The following is a 19,892-nucleotide window of genomic DNA, read 5'->3' on the forward strand; positions in this document are numbered from 1 at the left end:
AAACCTGAAGGCCTTCTCCCAGGAGTGACAGCAACACTACTAGGTCCGACTCATCATTCACAACTGTGGGGAACTGGGAAGAATTTACATGCATTCGGTTATGATATTTCTGCAAATTACTGCCATGTTTTTCAGCCGAGTATAAGTATTAAAATTAAAAATGTATTTCTTGTCTCAATAATTTCCATGTGCTGTTCACTGGAGCAGTGCTTCTAGCCCCAAAGGCTGCAGTTGGAGGAGACCACAGGTGGAAAGGGATGTAACACCCGTGACTGTGGTGCACAGGGGATCTCAAGGAAAGCACACTAAAAACTCAGAAGCAGTTTGCAATACAATACAAGACATGGAGTGTCAGTGCTTTCATACCTTTTCCTGAGATAAGACTTGAGAAGTTTTAAGCAAACTCATTAGAGGCAACTATCTGGACCTCCAGTGCCTACTTCTACTTCCCTGAGTGTGACATTGATTTTAAGGGCCACTGTAAAGGATTAAAAGTTCTACATGTCAAGAGTACAACCTGACCCAGCTGCACTGCATTAACTTGCAATTACAGAATACAACACACTCAATGGACAAGCAACCGAAATGTAAGAGAAAGATTTGTCTGGGTGATAAAATTCAACATTCAAATCATGCTCCAGGGAGTTCTGTGGGTTATAGTCTAATAAATTGGGAAAAGTCAGCTTCACCCTTTTTTTGGTCATGTTTTGCAGGTGCCTCACAGCAGGAATGGAGAGCAAAGACTCCTGTTCCGATTAGAAACCCATCCTAAACACAGTCTTGTGGCTGGCACCTGGCAGTTATTGGGCTACATGTCAGCTGCAGCAGCTGGGCAGGAACTGGAGCACAAGGTAATAAAGAGTTGATGCTGAAGGAGAGTAGTTTTCTATCATCCACCGCTGTAAGAGACACGACCTTTTTCTAATAGGAATCATCAAAACTGAACAAAATCTCCCTCAGACCCCAGGCTTTTTTCCAGAGATGTGCAGGCAAAGACTCTAGTTGTACACCCAGTTGGGCACCTAATACACTATAAGTTAATTTCATGCACAATAAGTTTTGATTAGGATTTCAGCAGATGTGCACCAGTGTAGTACCATTCAGAACAGATAGAAAAAAGGGAAAAAAGGAAAAAGGATTGCTTAAAAAAGGCAGAGCCAGTGCTGATTTTTCTCCTGGCTTCTGCGCAGCTTGTCTTGAATAGGAACCCCTCCAGGGAGGCTGTGAACTCACGGTATCTCCCCAACAATGGGTGCTTTCAGGCATGGGAAAGAGTAGGGAAGGAGGGACAGAGTCAAACTAGGATGGTAGTTCTAGTTAGACTAGAATATCAGATTCCTTCTTTCACTGTGGCACGGTGAAAATTGTTCCAGAGAGAAAATGATGATGAAAAATGGGAAGCCATTCCATGCAGGATTTCTGCACTTGTGAAACTTCTATCAGTTCTACTTCATTCACAAAGTGAAACGAATCACCATGGCAAAAATGAAATTAAACCATATCAGAGTATAATTCTGCCACGCATCACAAGTCAGTGTCCATTACACATGACACTCCTTCCCTCTGATGGAAAATGGATGCAATAGAACTGACTGTCTCACAGAATGACTTTCCCACTGCCCAGCAAATTCACCACTGTATCACTGAAGCTCAGGTGGGCTCTCCAGAGGTTTAAACTGCTTCTCATTGCTGCACAAAGCACAATTAACTCCTTGTGCCATCGAGAACTTTTACCTGTTATTTCCAGCTCAGAGTTTCCATTTTCTTAGAAATGATCACATTTTCTATTGGTGTAAATTTTCTTATTTTGATATCTGACCAAATGCAAGTACAAAAATCAGGACAATTGGAAAAATATTTTCAGTTGAAAGATGCCTTTAAAATGGATGTGCTGTTGAAGACCTTTTTATTTTTTTTTTGGTGAAACAAAGCTCTTCAAGACAAGGTATTCCAAGTAGTTCTTCTAATCTGATTGCTCTTCCAGGGATCTTTAAATATGCCTCTCCTGGGCTGTTCTCTTGCAATACTGCTGGACTGCACAATACTGACATCTACAATTTCTAATAGATCAGCCAGGTTTTGTTTTTTTTTAAATTTATTTACATAATACTTTTGCCATCGCTTGTACTTTTGCATGTAAATAAGCAGACCAAATACACTAATGAGCTCTAGTTCTGGATTATATGCTCAAAATATAACAAGCTCCATCCACAATTTTTCCATCCTGTATTTTCTTTATATAAACATTCAAATTATGTACACACAGATCATAGTTACTTAATTGCTTGTAACAAAGTTGAAGGGTTTTTTGCAATTAGTCTTACATTATAAAAATATAATTGTAAAGTGAAGTTGATAATAATTTGAAATTTTGAGTAGGGAAAAACAGATATTATGACGAGCATATTGATTGCAATTTGATTGTTTCAGAAGAAATCTTTGTAAAGTGCTATTTCTAAGTAGTAGACAACATATTTTAAATATTCTTGAGTATAAGTTGTGTTGAGTATAAGTTGTGTTGACTTACCATTGGCTACTGTATTTTGTAAAACAGTGACATTCTAAGGATTTTTAATTTCTTTTTTTCTCAAGTAACAAAATTGTTAATGTTACTTATATAATGAGTTAAATATTTTATCACCCTTTACTTTTTAAATATGTGTACAGCCTTATTTTAAAATGTTATTCGCTCTCCATTGGCATAATCTTTCTGCTTTATATTTGCCTGCCAGCTATTCATTAGCACTGTCAAATTACCCAGGTACATTTAAGCGATTTGGAGTATTTAGTGATTTGGAGAACATTGCAATTTTCTGCATCTACCTGGAGGCATTCAAAATAGATGTGACTAAAAAACTCAGTTACAAAACTCAGTCATTTGAAAAGAGGCCCACGGTTAGGAATACAAGGCCAAGCATCATTTAGCAAATTTAGAAAAAATTATCATAGCTGGCTACTTCATGTTCATATAGCATACAATTTCCTGAACATAGATAAAAAGAGGTATTTGGAATGCAAAGCATTGGATTTCTAGGTTACAGTGAAAAACAAAGGTATATCCACAGAACTTCAGCTCACTCTCCTCGACAATTTAGCATTTTACCCTAGTCAACATGAATTTGCTTCAAATAAAAAGGATTGTTAACATCATCCAAGCTTTTAAGCAGAATGAGATCCAAATCTCAAAAGTGAGGCTCAGAAAAACCAGGTGTCCTCTGTTTTAGCACAGAAGTTTCTTGCAGCCTTCTGGCTCGAGCACTTCTAAAGCAAAATCTACATTGTGCAGACCAGCCTACATGGTAAAGGTTACAAGACTCTGACTAACTTCATGAAGCACTAAACTCATTCAGAATGTTCCTCACTGAAATGCAGTATAGGACCAAACCTACTCCTTATGGTGTTGAGCCTAATTACAGATGCTCCCCAAATGCTATGTGGCATCAGGAAAAATTCATGGCATTAAAATTGCAATAGAATTAGGTTGAGGAGAGAGGAAAACAGAAGGAAAATAGGTCTTTTTGAAATTTGTATCTCTTCGTAAACATGGCAGAGTGTGCCAGTATGCTGGGTAATGCACAATGTGATCACATTAATTCTAATTTTTACTTTCATAATCTTTATATTCTTTGATGAATTTTTAGGCAGCCTAACTTTACTACTATGAATATTTCTCACAAAACAACATAATAATATTTAATTTGCAGCTCTTGGGGTAGACATTCTAGTCTGTTATGAAAAGCAAAACAGTAATTCTATCTTTGTTATAAACCACAAAGAACACTTAACCACAACAAAACAGCACCAGATTTCAAGTGAGAAAAAAAAAAAGCCTAATAAGTTGATAAGTACTTTTGAGCAATGAATTCCTTTTGAGCAATGAATATTTTCCAAGTGTTGCAATCCTTTCAAAAATCTACTTTTAAACATGAATAAGCAAAACTCAGATATAGTCTTCAATAGAAATAATTTCTGAGTTCTCACAATAACCATTTCAACACATAATAGGCAATCACACTTTTAACATCAGGCTTTCTCCTGAAGTATTTTGCTAATCAAGTTGCTGTCCTGCTGAACATGGTGAGCATAAGGTTATAACACATTTTCCATGTGTCCTGAGAATGGGACCCTGACTTATTTTCTAAACTGGGGCAAAGCCTATACATTTTGACAAAAGTCTGAGGATTTTGTGTCATTTGTTCTCTATTCAAACAATGTCCTCCTTCAAAAGCAATCTCAGGAACTCTTCGGTACTATACACAAGAGTAATACTCAGCATGGTTAAAGATGGCAAATCACACTTTCAAATTGTAGTTCACGATTTTGGGAAAATGCAAGGAAAGTTACGTTTTAACAACTGTTGAGTTAGTTGAATTAACAGTGACTCAAGTGATTTAGATATTAATCTGAATTAAATTTTATCTGGTAATAATGTGATAATTGTGACAATGAAGAATGTGCTAGAATGTTTGCTAATAAATGTAGAAATATTTCTTGAATGAATATTGAAAAATTGTTGTTTCATTAAACCCATTTTAGTATCCTTGATAAAAATATGACAGTATCCTTACAACATTGTAATTTTCCTACTTATGTGATTTCTGCTTTGTGTTTGTTTGGCTAGCCATAGACAAGATATACCAAAAAAGATAAAAGCATTGAAAATTTAAAACCTGAAGTTTACTTAGTTTCATTAAACATAAAAAGCCAGTTATATTTATTTAAATTTTCTGAAAGCTTGTGCATTGTATCTCATCAAAAAAAAACCTTTCCTTTCTACAGAAAAAAATTTAAAATACCTACCAATAACATGTGAACCCCTGTTTCAATTCATGTTTATTTCATTAAGTTATTGTTAAATGGTTCATTCTGTTATCCCCCCATGTTTCCCTACGTTGTACCCTCACTCAAAGCTGTCCCTCAAGCTATTCCCCTCCCTTTGTTCCAGTCCCTTCCCTGCCTATCCAGGCACCCCGCTCTCCTTCCCTGCCTGTCAAGGTGACCCTGCCTCTCTTTCCTGAATGTTCCCTGCCAGTCACCGCCTGGGCCAGTCCCTGATTGAAACACCCACCTGGAAATCCCCTAATCCAGGATGCCCCCCTTGGCCCAGGTGACTTTTCCCCTCTCCTCCCCCTATCCTTGGTCCACCTCTGAAACCCCCCTATTGTTTGATTTTCTGTATCCACCACCGGTTTGTAGCTGTATTTAACCCCTTATATTGAGATGCTTGGCCCCGTCCTGCCTTGTCCTTTCACCAGCAGTGGACGTTCTCTGTGGAAGATGAAGGCAAAGAGCCTCCTTTGCCTGGTCCCCGCTGTGGTTGTAACAGTGTGCACCACAGAGCTTGCAGCTCTTCAGGTTCAGCTGTGGGCAAACCCCAGTCCCCTGCTATTCCCCACTCCCCTCGTGGCTACTGGAGTGTACAGGGCTAGCCCGGGTCCGGTGGGCTACTGCAAACCCTCAGGGTTCATCTTGTATTTAGTCCATGTTTATAAGTTTGGTGATTATGTCATGAAAATATCAGATTATGAGAACTTCACACTTAATGAAAGAAAGATTTGAAGTATTTTTCTTTTGGTTTAGATCTAGGGATGGGACAGGGGTTGGAAGTAGATCATCCTTAAGGTCCCCTTTCAACCCAAACCATTCTATGGTTCTATGAATTTAAAAGCAGGAACAAGTAATTTTACTAAATTTTTCTGATAGCTATTGAATTTCATTTATGTCAATAAATGTTCATTAAGCACCTCTAAAATAGGGTGAAATGCATTTGTGTCGAGAGTTGGAGAGATAATTACACACTTCAAACACAAACTGCCAACACAGTGATAATTGCTTGCCTTCCCAGGTTTCCAGTCAGTGGTGGTGAGAATGCATATTTACTAAATAATGGTGTGTTACCTGGCATTTTCATTGGTTAATGCAATGCTTGAGGACATTGCTGTGAGTTTTGTTGTCCCCAGTTCATAACCTAAGGTTCTAAACAATAATCTATGGCAGTCCTTTCAAAATAAGTATATGCTTTTGTAGATTGAGGGCAGAGGTTTGATGCCAAAGGAAAAAGGACTCTTGTTTGCATTTACATTAATAATGAGATTCACAGTTTCTTCTAATTGTGCAGTTTATTAAAAGCTCTAGCTTCTCTTGGTAAAACCTAGCTTTATTTTCACATTGAAGTCCCTCATCTCTGTTGCTGAATACAGATTTCTTCTTTCACAAATATAAATTCCAAATTAGGGTGTGCATTCTTATCTGCACAAAGGAAATTAACGTGTAGCACAGTTTTCCAGTTTTTTGGAAGCTAGCAAGATCCCTACTGAGTTGTGTAGGCTAAAATGGCATATTTAGCCAATCAAAGGGAAGTATAAAAGGCCAAACGCACCAACGCACTCTGATTCTTTCTGGAACAAGAGATTAATATTATATGCAATACTTACTTGTGAATGCCTATTTAGAAAAAAATTTAGTTTTACCTTTGTTTTAAAAGCTGAATTGCATTCTGGGTCCCTAAAAGTTTGCCAAGACTGAATTTGCAATTGAGTTTCTTAGAGGTTCACACGTGAGTAGTGGGAGTGAAGGACACAGTTCAATTGAGCTAATTGTTATCTTGTTACATTTTATTTAGGATTCTAAGACAGTCAGAAAGCCGGTGCAACACAAGGCCTTTGAGACATTTGCATGTTACTGGAGTTGCAGATACAAGAATTTGGACAGTTGTAGTCAGGTCAAGGTGTCTCAGGAGTTTAAGCTGTTGTGCACGAAAAGATCACTTTTGAAGCCAAGAATTGATGGACTTCATTTAACAAGAACCACAATAATTATTATAGGTCTTGTATTTATTGCCATGCTAGTGGATTCACAGTATCTACCTTTGGCTTTTGTTCAGAATTACCTTTGGCACAAAACAACAGGTTCCTCAGAATATGTGAACATTTCTCGTTTGTTCTGGCTTCACGTTTGTCCCAAAACAATCCTGTTTGGACCTAGAGGCTACAGCTAGTAAGTTAGATGTTTCACCCAAACCATTCTTCACCAGTTAAGTTAGGCAACAGTCAGGCTTCTAAAACACAGTGGCCCAGAGTGTCACATGTCTGTACAGTTGGATGTTTCACTCTCCAAAAGTGTGAAATTATCTAAAGCACCAAATAGAAATGTTGCTTGACCTGTGATAACTCCCAGACTATGTCAGAAATTATTTGGTGAGGCCCTAGGCCAGGTGACAATGTCCAGGGATGCTCCTGGGGGGGCAGGGCAGTCTCTTGCAACAGACTCTGAATCTATGGCATTACCTGGAATCTTGTGGTGCAAGGCTTCTGGGGAGCTCTTTGTTGGGGAGGTCTTTGGTCTTTGATTAATTATGACATCCCCTCAGCTGCCTCTCACATGAATGTCCTGTGGGGTTGGGGGTTCGCAGCTGGGCCAGTCTGTGTAAGGGAGGACAGGTGATCACTGCCTCCCACCAGAGGTTACACCTGAAACCTCCTCCCCCCACCTTGTTTCAGGGAGCTGGGGAGGGGAGTCTGTGCAAAACTGGCTTCTGCAGGCTGTCATCTCTCCCACCCCAAATTCAGCCAGAGGCAACTCTCAGCATGGCTTCTGACTTTGGTTCTCATGTAGATGCATTCCTTTCCCCCAGCTTTGTTTGTTTTTTCCTAGGCCTGGTGATTGAAGAATGGGCTTCCATTTATCTAATCTCAGTAGTTTGACTTTCAGTCCAAAGTTCCAGTCAGGCATCCTTTAGGGTGGAATGGCCTTCTTTATACAGTTTAAGACTTTACATCAATGTTTGAGGCATGAGCTATTTCATTCTCTGACAGCAACTCATCTGTGCAACTCATTTGCAGCTGGCCAAGCATATTTGGCCTTTCTGGTCTGTAGAAAAGAAGGCATCTTTTTTGGTCTGGTCTCTCCTTCACAATGCATTAGAGGAGAATATCAGCTCTAAATCCCTCTTTAATGCTAAACCAGCAGAAATGTAGCAATAGAGGACTTCTTGCTGAGTTTTATGTGGTCTGCAAGAATTCCGAGAAAAGGTTGTCTGGGTGTCATGGTGAGCATACTTAGGTTAGGCAGTTGAGCAAGCTGAGTGGGAAAATTCTGACACCTCACTTTCCAAGGAAAGGAAAGGGAAATCTACCCCCTTGACTGAATACACCAGCAGAATTCATTGGGAGTCCGCCCTATACAAAGATATCTTCTAATTATCTTCTGTTCAAAAGGTTTCAGGGAATTGTGCTCTAGTGTGCTCAAAGGAAAAGAAACACTGAGTATGACATAGTCTTTGGTACAGAGAACCTCAGCTAGGCTTTTATGTCTCACAGTTTTATTGCCACAACCAGCTGCTGCCAGCATGGAAAGATGCTTCTGGTGATTTTTGCCAGAACCTCATGGCACAAAAATGCCATGGTAAATAAGTATAGTTCATCCACAGCCATGATCTGTCTACCATGGCTTTTGCAGAAGTGCAGCCAATTCATTTCAGGCCTCAAATGAGCACTGATACCCCCAGGTGCCAGGATAGTACTCAGAAACTGGTTTTCTCCCTTTTCTGTGAAGCACCAACTTATGCAAAAATTAGATTCCCTCAAAACTTCCCTCCTGCTTCTGGCCACACTGCCCCTGCACCTTGCAGCAAGAGCCAGTGAGTTCAGCACAGTGTCTGAACAAGCCATGGGTACCAGGCCCTGGCCAGACAAGAGCACAAGTAGCACAGCCAGGTGGGAGCAGCATGGACAGCTGGACAGCTGAGAAGCCTGAGCTTGCTCCAGTCAAAGTGTAACATTGCTGAAATTAAATGAAACCATAGGCACCTATAAAAAGTGGTAAATAGAGATATGGTTTTGCAATCACAGAAAAGGTGGCAAGTTTCATCTCCAATAAGATAAAATTAGTACAGCAGTGGAACCAAGGAAAAATTAATTTTCAATATAGAAAAAAGCTATGATTTCTGAAGCAACTAGATGTAAAACAGAAACTGATCAGTAGCTTGAAAGGACTGACTAATCAAACTGCCTGAAAATAAAACTAAGCTGAGACTTCAGAAGTGCAGAAATGTTAGCATAACTGAGAATCTGCAGAATAGCTCAAAAGAAGAAAATGTGTTTTAAATAAGCAAGGCAGACTAAAATCATTTGGAAGTCATGCCAGCAGCTGCTTAATAATTTATATATTAAGTCAGAGAGAGCTGTTAGAAGAAGCTTTGCCTTCACCAAGCTCAAACAAAAAGTAAATGTGACCCATCTAGGTGTATCACCGGTGTACCTTGTCCCACAGATCCTTGCTGCCCATTTTTTCTGTGATTTGGAAAATAAGGGGGCTGAGCATAGCAGGAGATTTGACCTTGTCATAGAAGGAAGTCAGGTTGGTCAAGCAGGACCTGCCTTTCCTAAACCCATGCTAGCTCGCTGTCCTGCATGTGCCATGTGATGGCACTCAAGATGATCCTCTCCATGACATTCCCCAGCATCAGGTCAGTCCAGCAATCCTTAAATCCTCCTTCTGAACCTCCTTGTAAATGGTCTCTGTCATGATAAGACTCTGTCAACTAGACTTCTAAAGAGACTAAGGTCTGCCCCCAAGAAGTCCAAGGCAACTGTCTGTTCTATCCCCACTCCATATGAGAATGGAAAAATCTCATTTGATGACCACTAAGAGGCCTACAACCATTACAGCACCCACCAGTCCTTCTCTGTCCACAGGCAATAGGTCCAGCAGGGCACTTTCCCCAGTTGGCTTCTTTTCCAGCTGTGACAGAAAATTATCTCCACACACTCCAGGAACCTCCTGAACTGTTGCCTCTCTGCTGCCTTGTATTTCCAGCAGACATCTGGTAAGTTGAAGTTCCTCATAAGAACAAGAATTAGAGATTGTGAGACTTCTCCCAGCTGCTTATAAAATATTCATCCTAATTGAATAGTCAGAACAAACTCCTACCAGAATATCTGCCTAGTTACCCTTCCCCCTGTTTCTTACCCATAAACACTCAGTTCTAGCTTCACCATCATTAGCCTCCAGACAATGCAGACCCTCCCTAACACACAGGGCTGTCCCACTACATCTTCTTCCTCACCTGTGCTTTCTGAAGAGTTTATAGCCATCCATGGCAGCACTCCTGTTTTGTGACTTATACCACCATGTTTCCATGCTGACAGCTGTGTCACAGTTTTCCTGCTATGCCATGGCTTTCCACTTGTCTTGTCTGTTGCCCATGCTGCATAGATGCACATTAGCTGGGTGATTGATCCCACCACCTTTTTGGGTGGAGAAGCCCACACAGTTCCTAATGTGACCATTCTCAGGTGTATTTGTGGCTTCTAACTCTTAAATAACTCTTGCAGCTTTGCTACTGCATGGATTTCCATTTCCTATCTCCACTGAGACAGCAGATCAAAGGGCCTCACCAGCACTGTCTCTCAAACACTGGTGTGGCACCCCAGGCTTATCTCTAGGAAGCTTGGTTTTTTATCCCTTCCTCCTTTCAAATCTAATTTAAAGGTCTTTTAATGAGACCTGCTGACTACTGTCTTTCTCCTCTTTGAGAGAGGGAAAATTCACTGTGAATGCCTATGTTACATCCTTTGCTCCCTTATTCACCTTCTCCCCCATCTTCTCTTCTTTCAATTCTCTCCAACATTTTTATTTTTTCCTTCTACTTACTCCTGTTCTACCTGGCACAAATACATCCTTCATTCTAAAATTGATTTGCCATTAACAGAGTTAATGCTTGCAGCAGGGGCAGCTCTAATATTTATAACCCACAGACTCCTCAAAACAAAATTTCTTCTGGTTGTTGTTTTTATGTGCCCATACTTGTACCACAACAGAGGTTTAAGAGAACTATATTGTACAAAAGATCAGCATCGCTTAGTCACAGCCAAAGTAATAGTAACAAGACAAGAATCCCAGAAAAAAAGCAGAAAAATTGCCCATTTCCATGAAAAAAATTGCATATTATTTTGTGTGCCTTTCTGTGCTCAGCTTAGGCTGATACATGTTCAGCTCTGTGAGCTTGGGATGACCAGTGAGATCCCAGGGCATGTTGACCTTGCAAACATAAATGTTTAACAATTAGGTAGCACATTTAAGTGCTATTTAAAATGTACACATCTGAGGAGATAAGCTACATAACGTAACAAGTCTGTACCAGGTTTGCAATATCCCTGTTGCATTATGCCACTCTTGCATGTCACTATTGAGACAGACAAAAAATACATCTCCATCTGCAAAAACCCCTGGTTTTGACTCAGTTTCTTCTCTGAATGATGATCACCCAATAAGATCATGCAGAAACAGTGAATTTCTTGCCACAAATCTTGCTTTGTCTGAATGCAGGCTTAAGGAGATCACATGGGATCAATTATACAGGTCACATTTGGAAATTATTCTTCCTAATTTTAAACAGAAATACTGATAACCTGAAAGAAGGCATGTGGATCACAAAATAAAAAAAATAACCCTAACGTAAGAGGTGCACCTGATGATATCCAATGAAAAGTTAAAAACAAAATTCAGCTTCCCTTGGAACAGATTCCTTGGAACATAGTGTTTTCATGGGACTGTGAAGATAACAAAGAACCTCTTGTCTCCAGCTCGTCACCTCATAACAATAGAGATGAGGGCAGCTAATCTTCACTTTTTTCTAAAAGCTCTCTGGGCTCCTGAAATGATTTGGCAGATTCTGTGCTGTTCATCCTGCCCAAATTATGAATATTCACAATCTGCTCTCAGTGGATCACTCACCCCTTTACTGAAGGATAGTTTTGCAGATGCATATTCCCTCTGTCTCAGCGAGCTAATCTGTAAATAATGGTGGATTGTGCACTGAAAGTTTGCATCAGCACTAGTTATATGATTACTGTTTTGTGGCCAGTCATTCCCTCAGTGATTAACCATTCATCCAACCATTCATTGAACTGGCACAAGCAGGGGATCAAGGGGATCCTCTGGCAGTTCCTTGAAACATCCTGACAGATAATGAACAGAAAGGGCAAAGAAAAGCAGAATATGAGATATCCAAGGCATCTGTAATTTTTAGTCAAGTTTATTCTTCTCTGTGAGAAACACAGACACATGAAAACACAGACACATGAAAACACAGACATCCTTGTGATCTGCAGTAATCATAATAATTAAACTGTGACTGTTCCTGGTTGAAGCTTTAGTTTATAGTTAATAACTGCAGTCTTCATTGAAAAACATCAGAACAGGCTTTTCTCCATCTGATATTTTTGTGCTCTGAAACACTCCTTACTCAGACCAAATGGAAGCACTCAGGCTAAAATATGGTATCTAAAAGAGAGCATTTGACAAACACCCAGTAGAAGCACTGAACGAAAGGCAGGTGGCACAAAATACATAAATTTACAACTGCACATTACTCACAGAATTCCCCCAAGTTAAAAGAGGGGAGGGTGCTCATAGTTAGCAAGCATAATGCTTGGACTTAGGTACTGATGTAATGAAACAACTTATGAAATGATAGGAGGATACAATCAAGGCTAACAATGTGTAATTAATTCTTCTAAAATTTAGAACACAAGAAGAGAAAAAGGGTAAGCATAAGGCTGGATAGCTACTGGAAATTGCTATGTCTAAACAAATAGTGATGCTAAAGGTCAATCTGAATATGACAGCTGGCAAAAGTAAAAACAAATAACAAGTTGAGTAGCAATAGTTGTCACAGAACTTCTAGTCTATAAAAGGTTTATTCAAATTTATTTCTTTTGCTTAAACAGGTTCTTATGTCAGCTTTAATCTTTCTAATACACCAATAATGCTTTCAAGACTGCTGTTATTTTACCAACAGCAGAAAGGCTCTACAAGGACCTTTTCTATAACCAAATTTACATATGAACAAATGTGTCAAAGATGTCAAATTTGAGAGTTTCAGATGAAGGCTGGCATCCTAATGTAAATATTTTCATAGAAGAAACTTGGTGTTTTGAAGGACAAATAATTATTGATATAAGATTTATATGGAAGTATTTAAGCCAAGTCAATCCAATATCAGGAGGTAAAATGTGGATGTCATCTACAAGATGAAAGGCATGGATCTCCTGTAGGGCTAATAGCATCTGTCAGTTTAATATAGGTACCCTACATCTTCTAAAATGTCACTGGATATCTATTTTTAGGCACTCACATTTCTTGATCATGCTTAATTCTTTTCACATTTGTTCTCCACTCTCTAAAATCCATTTGAAAGTAAAAGTTTTGTTTTAGTACCAGGGTTCCCTCTATATTCTTAAGTTTTTCTGTTATTAAAAGGCACATGAAGTAAAACAAAAAGGGAAGTTACCATGATCTCAGAAACTGTTCTCTCACAACAAAATACACTCAGCTTAGCCTTTATGAATCTGATCTGAAAAAGGAGAGAGATCAGTTGATCAAATACAGTACTGCCCAGCAGTAAATTTTGTCAAATAAAAAAAGCTCCAAAATGGGATACAGCCACAGAATTTTTTTGCTTTTTAATGGTAACACAAAAAACCCTTTGACTCTTAACTGATGCCTTTGGTGACATGAGCAGGTCACTGTCCAGACAGGTAACAAAAAGTATATCAGATATATGAGTTGTAACAATTCAAGACCTTCAATGAAGCCCTTAAACATTCATTTAATTAAAGTCCCATTGACTTCAAGATCCTTTACATTAAGCATTTGGGCTAGTGCTTTGTTGATTCATTTGATTATAAAGTCTCTTCGGTCAATACAAATGTTTTAGGGGAGCAATTACATCTGCTCAGGCAGACAGAATCAAGACATAAAATATAACTAGAGATAATGATATAAAATAAAGCTAGAGACAGTGAGATGAGAAATAGTACATAAATTTTTAAATTGAGGGTCATTATGCATCAGCACCAGAATATCAGGCTTTTCCCTTTTTAAAGTCAGTATGTCAAGATAGATTAAGTTTAAATTCCATTTAATTGTACTTCATTTTTAATGTTGCTCACAATCTCCTAAATCCTTCTGGTATTAAAGCCTATATATTAAATCATTTGACACTGATATATTATAAGCCTATGCATTAAAACCTGTACATTATATCTCTGGATTCAAAGTTCATGGTTTAGTTCTGACCTATTTGAAGGCATCTCTTTAAGAAAAAAACCACATATTTCATTACAATTTTATTGATAAATACTGCACATTTCTATTTTAAAATTACATTGTTATATTAGAGATTCAATTTAGTAATCTGTACTCACCAATGTAGAGGTATTTGAACTATTCAGAAAGTGTATGGAATCATCAGAACTCCAAGTGTTTGCGAACACAAACTGTGCAGTTCTGCCTGTGATAAAATGGTGAACTTACAGGTAATGCATTCTGTTTACCCCTTAGTCCACAACAAACTGTAATATTTTGCAAAAGCACTTTTGTTCTAGATTAATTGTTTTTTAGTAAGTCTCATGCACTGTAAATGCTGTAGCTATGACTACAAGTAATGCTAATACTAAACTGGTTTGCACTCACATACCTTCAGCTGGAGTTATCTTACTGTCAGTAAAAATAACATCCTGGAAATCTTGTATAGAATTTTATATTTCAAAAGCATTTATCAGAATGGAATTCCTCATTCTGGTTTCTATTGGCATTGGACTCTCTCTGATGACTTTCAAGTTTAACATTGGAAAATTATTCCATCCCTTACCCTTCCTTATATGTTGTTCAACTTATTTTATTTTTTTTTATCCACTACTTCAGCATTACCACAGAGTTATTTTTTCCCTTAGCCCTGTTCCCAAAACCCATTTTGGTGTGAAAAGAGCAGAAACATGTGCAGGATAATGAAGGTGCAGCAGTTGCCACCTCCATAGCTTCTGTATGAAAAGAGCAAGACATGCATAGCCAGTTTTAATCAGATTTCAGTCTTATTTTCACTAGTATTTGCCTAATATTCTTGCATTGCACCTACCCCACACTAGGTGTTGTGCTTATTGACAACACAATATGAAATGAACTACCTTAACACCAACAAATAAATGTAACTTTGAACTAATGAGAGAATGCAAATATCTAAATGCTGAAAGTTTCTCAACAGTGTATTTTTTTATGCAGAACGGTAAAATACACTCAACTCTGCAAAAGCAGATAATGCCTCTAGGATAATAGCATGCATGAATGCACCAAAACCAAAAAAGCTATGGAGCAATGGGAAAAGGGATGAACTCGTCAGAAAAGGAAAGTTACAAACAAGGAATTAAATCTGCAAAAAAGGGAAAACAAAAATAAAGAAAAGGAAGTATAAAAGGCTACAGAGTAACTCAAAACTTTTAAGGTTAAATACATAATTCAATCAGGAGAAAGTTAGGTTCATCACAACAATGTCTATGATTTATTTCTGTATACATTGTAGACTAGTAAGATAATAACTACACTATCTTACATAAGTTTTTAAGGACCCTTTTATTTTTGTATCTCAAGGAATCCAATCTCTTTGGATTTGAAAAAGAATAATGAGCTCAGTAATTTTTTTGGGCCTAAGATGCCCGAAAGATTTCTTTACTCAGTGATATACTTTCAAAAGTCTTATTAGTAGAGGACATATTCTGTATTGCCCTCTCCCAAGGGTTCCCGAGGCTGGGGAAATGAGCAGCTGAAGAGGCACAATGTCTGAGACTTTTCAGTGTTATTTTCACTTACATGAATTTGCTTGCTTTGTCTGTTGCTTCCCTAAGCAAAGGGAAAAAGCAAACCTTTCATCTTTTTCATCCAAAGCTCAAATACTACTAATAAAAAGTATAGTTCTTCCCTTTATATCAACTTTTTTTCCCCCCATCATTTTTAACATTGTACATTTTGGGTGTATTTATTTAAACAAGAAAATTCTTTTCATGCAAATCAGGTCAACAGCAGTGACTGGGGCAGAAAATCAATAGGGAAAAGAGCAATACTTTGGCAAAGGGAAAAAAGAGATTGCTAAATATTTTTGCTGTCACCTTCCTTGCTTGTTACTGTCCCACATCCAAGATAAAACAGAAAATTAAATTCTAGGCATCAGTTCTTGTCTTTTTTTCTTTAAATTATTTTGACGTATTTATCACCTAGGAAATAATGGAGGAAAAATTAGGAACAAAAGGAAGAAAAAGAAATAAAAATTCAAACAAGAAAAAAATTTCTCCTCCCTTTAGATTGTTTGTTTTGGTTTTTTTTTCTGCAGAATGATGGAAGACTATTCCTGCAAATGCTGAACAGCTCTGGCTATTGTATTTCACAGAAATATATTTCTAGGCACTCACACTAGAAAAGTGCAGTTAGTATGACTGATAACTTTAAATATAATTCTTGAAATTTCCCAGCTATTTTCTTTTTCTGTTTCAGAACACAGCATAAAGAAAATATGTAGCAAATTAATTGCAACTATTTTTTTTTCACATATGTGCGTATCTGTATATCTGTATTGCACTGGTCTGAATGACTCTGTTTCAAATAAACATTTAAAGCTGTTGCACAGACAGGGCCTCCCTTAGACAAACACAGGGTAGGTGGCTGCCTCTGGTAGCAGACTGCTTCGAGGAAGATTTTTCCTCATTACCCAGGTGCTGACTCTGCTCTGCCTTCGCCAATGCCTTTTCCCAGCTTCTCTAAACCATGCCAGCAACATAACAGTTGATTTTGCTGCCATTTATGATGAGGAACAAAACCTTATCCTTGTCATCCTTGAGGTGACAATAGTATTAGAATAATCAATTCAACAGAGACTACACTCTTTATTTACATGTCAATTGACTTTTGAGGAGGAAAATTAGGGTTAACATCTCCAGAGATTAAGATCCAGATCAAAATTACTGATTACTTTTCATAAACATTGTATTATTATTTAAGACTTTGGTTTTTACTAGTTGTTTCACATTTGAATGTGAACATCCTAATTTTATGTTATTCTTTTTCCCCTACATCATAGAAGAAATATTCCTTCAAATTACTACTGCCATAGAAATGCTTTTAAAGGTATTTTGTTTTATAAAATCATTACTTTTTCTGTATTTGATTATGTTCAGATTATTCAGGATTAATATCATTATAACACATTTCAGAATATTCATTCATTTTGATTCTTGAACATCTGGCAATCTGGCAATAAAATTACTAAAAGCAAACAAGATTTGTTAGTTAGACTCTTCAGACACAGGCATTCAAACAGAAGTGAAATCCAATAAATGCAAATTGAAAAGACTGCTGGCACTTTGAAACCAAAATTATCTTCTAACACAAAGTTAGTTTTAGAGCCTGTAACTGCGCTTTCATTTCTGAGCTCCTCCATGAGCTATGGGGATTTTTACAGTAACTTTTATATGTTTTAAAATTCTATCTTTGTTGCAACCTGAAAGATCTACAGAAGCTGCAAATTAAAAACTTGTTACTATCCATGTATTCAAAGGATCACAGGAGATTGGTTGCAATTATAATGATTCCAAGCATAGTTTAAAGTATCAGTTAAAAAAACCTATCACTTAATTATCGTAAATCTTGTATTTACTTCTTGTGGCAAATATGCTAATATAATTGTGTGATTATGTGACACATTAATTCAAACCCCTTGCTTTTGTTCAGTCCAATGATTGGAAAGTATGAACAACTTAATTAGAGAAAAGTGATCAATTTGTGTTTTATGTCAAGTTCCATTTGAAGTTGAAATTGGAATTGCATGTTTACCTTTAAAAGATTTTTTTTTGTTGAGCAGGACAAATTTTAAATCTGAAGCCAGCTTTCTAACTAGGAATGTATTCACTGTAATTACAAAAAAATCACAGAATAAACTGGTTGGAAAAGACCGCTGAGATCATCAAGTCTCACCTATGACCCAACACCACCTTATCAACTAGACCATGGCACTGAGGACCACAAGCAGTCATTAAACACTCCAGGGATGGTGACTCCACCACCTCCCTGGGCAGCCCATTCCAATGCCCAATCATTTTTTCTGTGAAGAAGTATAATTAATTTATTGTCATAAATTTGTAATTCAAGATTTTAATTCAACTAGGTACCACCTCTCTTACCTCAATTCATTCATATATTTGGAAATTTGTGATGCTTGCAGAGGTCACAGCTTAATGCAATGCAGGCCTTCTGCATGCCCCACGCCCAAGCTGAAGTCATCTGGAGCTAGGCTTGAGGCAGACCAGCCAGCATGGGGGCACTGTGGATGACCAGTAAGCCTGGGTTCCTTTTGCCTCAAACATTACATGAAAAGTTGAGGCTTTTATCATTGGGACCTAATTATCATGGGCAGGTCATTTCATGATAAGTGACTCATTATGCCACACACATCAGAGCCAGGCTGTGTGCAGACTCCTGCTCAGTGCTGAACACAGCTACCTTGCTTCCACTGCCAGCTACATCTGATGAACAGCCTTGCCATGTTTGCCCAGAGCAGGTTCTGTGCCAATGAGCCTTGAAGGCCAAGGCTGGCTCTGCGCCACAGCACAGACTGGCATTTGTAGTCACGCTTGTCCTCAGATCTGTTGGAGAAAATTGTGTGCAGGGAGGCCCATAAGCATCTCTGCAGAGTCAGTTTCTATTCTGCAAGGCTGGCATGGACTTGGAACCAGAGAACCAAGTACATCCAGACAGTTCTGGGCAGAGCCCTGTGGCTAAGGCTGTGGCACACACCCACATTGCTCCAGATTCCAGCTGGGTGCATTTGCTTGAATGCAATGCCAAGCTTACAATGGCTCCTTGTATTTGTCTGGAGCATGATACAGAGATACCCAAGTGGCTTTTCAATGGCAGCTTGCAGGACAGGACAATAATGCAGCCCATGTGGCAGCTCTAGAGTAACCAGCCTTCCTGTTACCCAGGGAATCCTATCTCCCACAGAAGTGCAGAGATGACTGCAGCAAGAACATGTTTTTAGTAAGTGTTTTGTGACTGAACTATCTACTTGCTGTTATTTATGTCATAGAATCTGTAGGCTGGGAGAGACCTATGGATGGAAATCACCCATTCCAGCTCCTGTTCTAAGCAAGCCCAGCCCCCAAAACTGGACCCTGGGTAAACTGTATCATTGGATCTACTTTTAAGACAGTCAGTGCACCGCTATTTCCGTTGTCTTTCATTAAATACCTATGAATATTTATTATTTCAGGATATAGTCTTTGTGATTCAAAGCACTCCTGCTCTATGTAAATTTAAACAGAAAGTTCTTACCCCAAACTCACTGGCTCATCATTGTACAGCCAGTGAGCTCTGTTAGAATACTTCAGCTGAATTTATTCAGAGAGCAGTACACAGTCATCCTCAGTACAAGGCCTGCAGATTCACAGATTGCTGTGGTATGTGTACAGACAAGCACTGACCTGCAGTTTCACATGCAGTAGTGCACATGAGCCAACATACAGTGTACAGCCAGCAGCATCTATGACATACCAGGAACACATTTTAAAGAAGAATATGGTAAGAAATCTGTTAGTACTTTAACACAGCACAGAAAGCAACTAATCTACACAAAAAATAACAGCACAAAACAAAACATTAACATGACAAAGAGCAGCGGTTTAGCTGTTAGTTCTTGGTTTGTAGCATTGCTTCCTACTAATACCAGAGCTGTAAATGCAAGAGCTTCTAAAGTGGATAGAGTCCTGAAGTTCTGGGTGATACAAGCACATATACAAAATGTCTAATGGACTCTGTCTTGCATAAAGCCATATTCTTTTAAGTAATCATGCTAGACCTAATATGTTTTAGAAATCTCAATGAATTTTAGAAAAAAAAACTTTCTAGACACAGATTTAGGAAGACACTTTCCAGATCAGCTTGAGAAAAAGCTATGGCATTCTGTACAAGTTGTTCAATCAATACGAGGAATACATTGTTCAACACACAGAGAAAAGCACACTACCTCTTCCTCCAGAAATTAAATGCCTGTGAGATAGCAAAGAATG

Source organism: Lonchura striata, chromosome 3 (genome assembly GCF_046129695.1).
Source record: "Lonchura striata isolate bLonStr1 chromosome 3, bLonStr1.mat, whole genome shotgun sequence".
Lineage (NCBI taxonomy): Eukaryota > Metazoa > Chordata > Aves > Passeriformes > Estrildidae > Lonchura > Lonchura striata.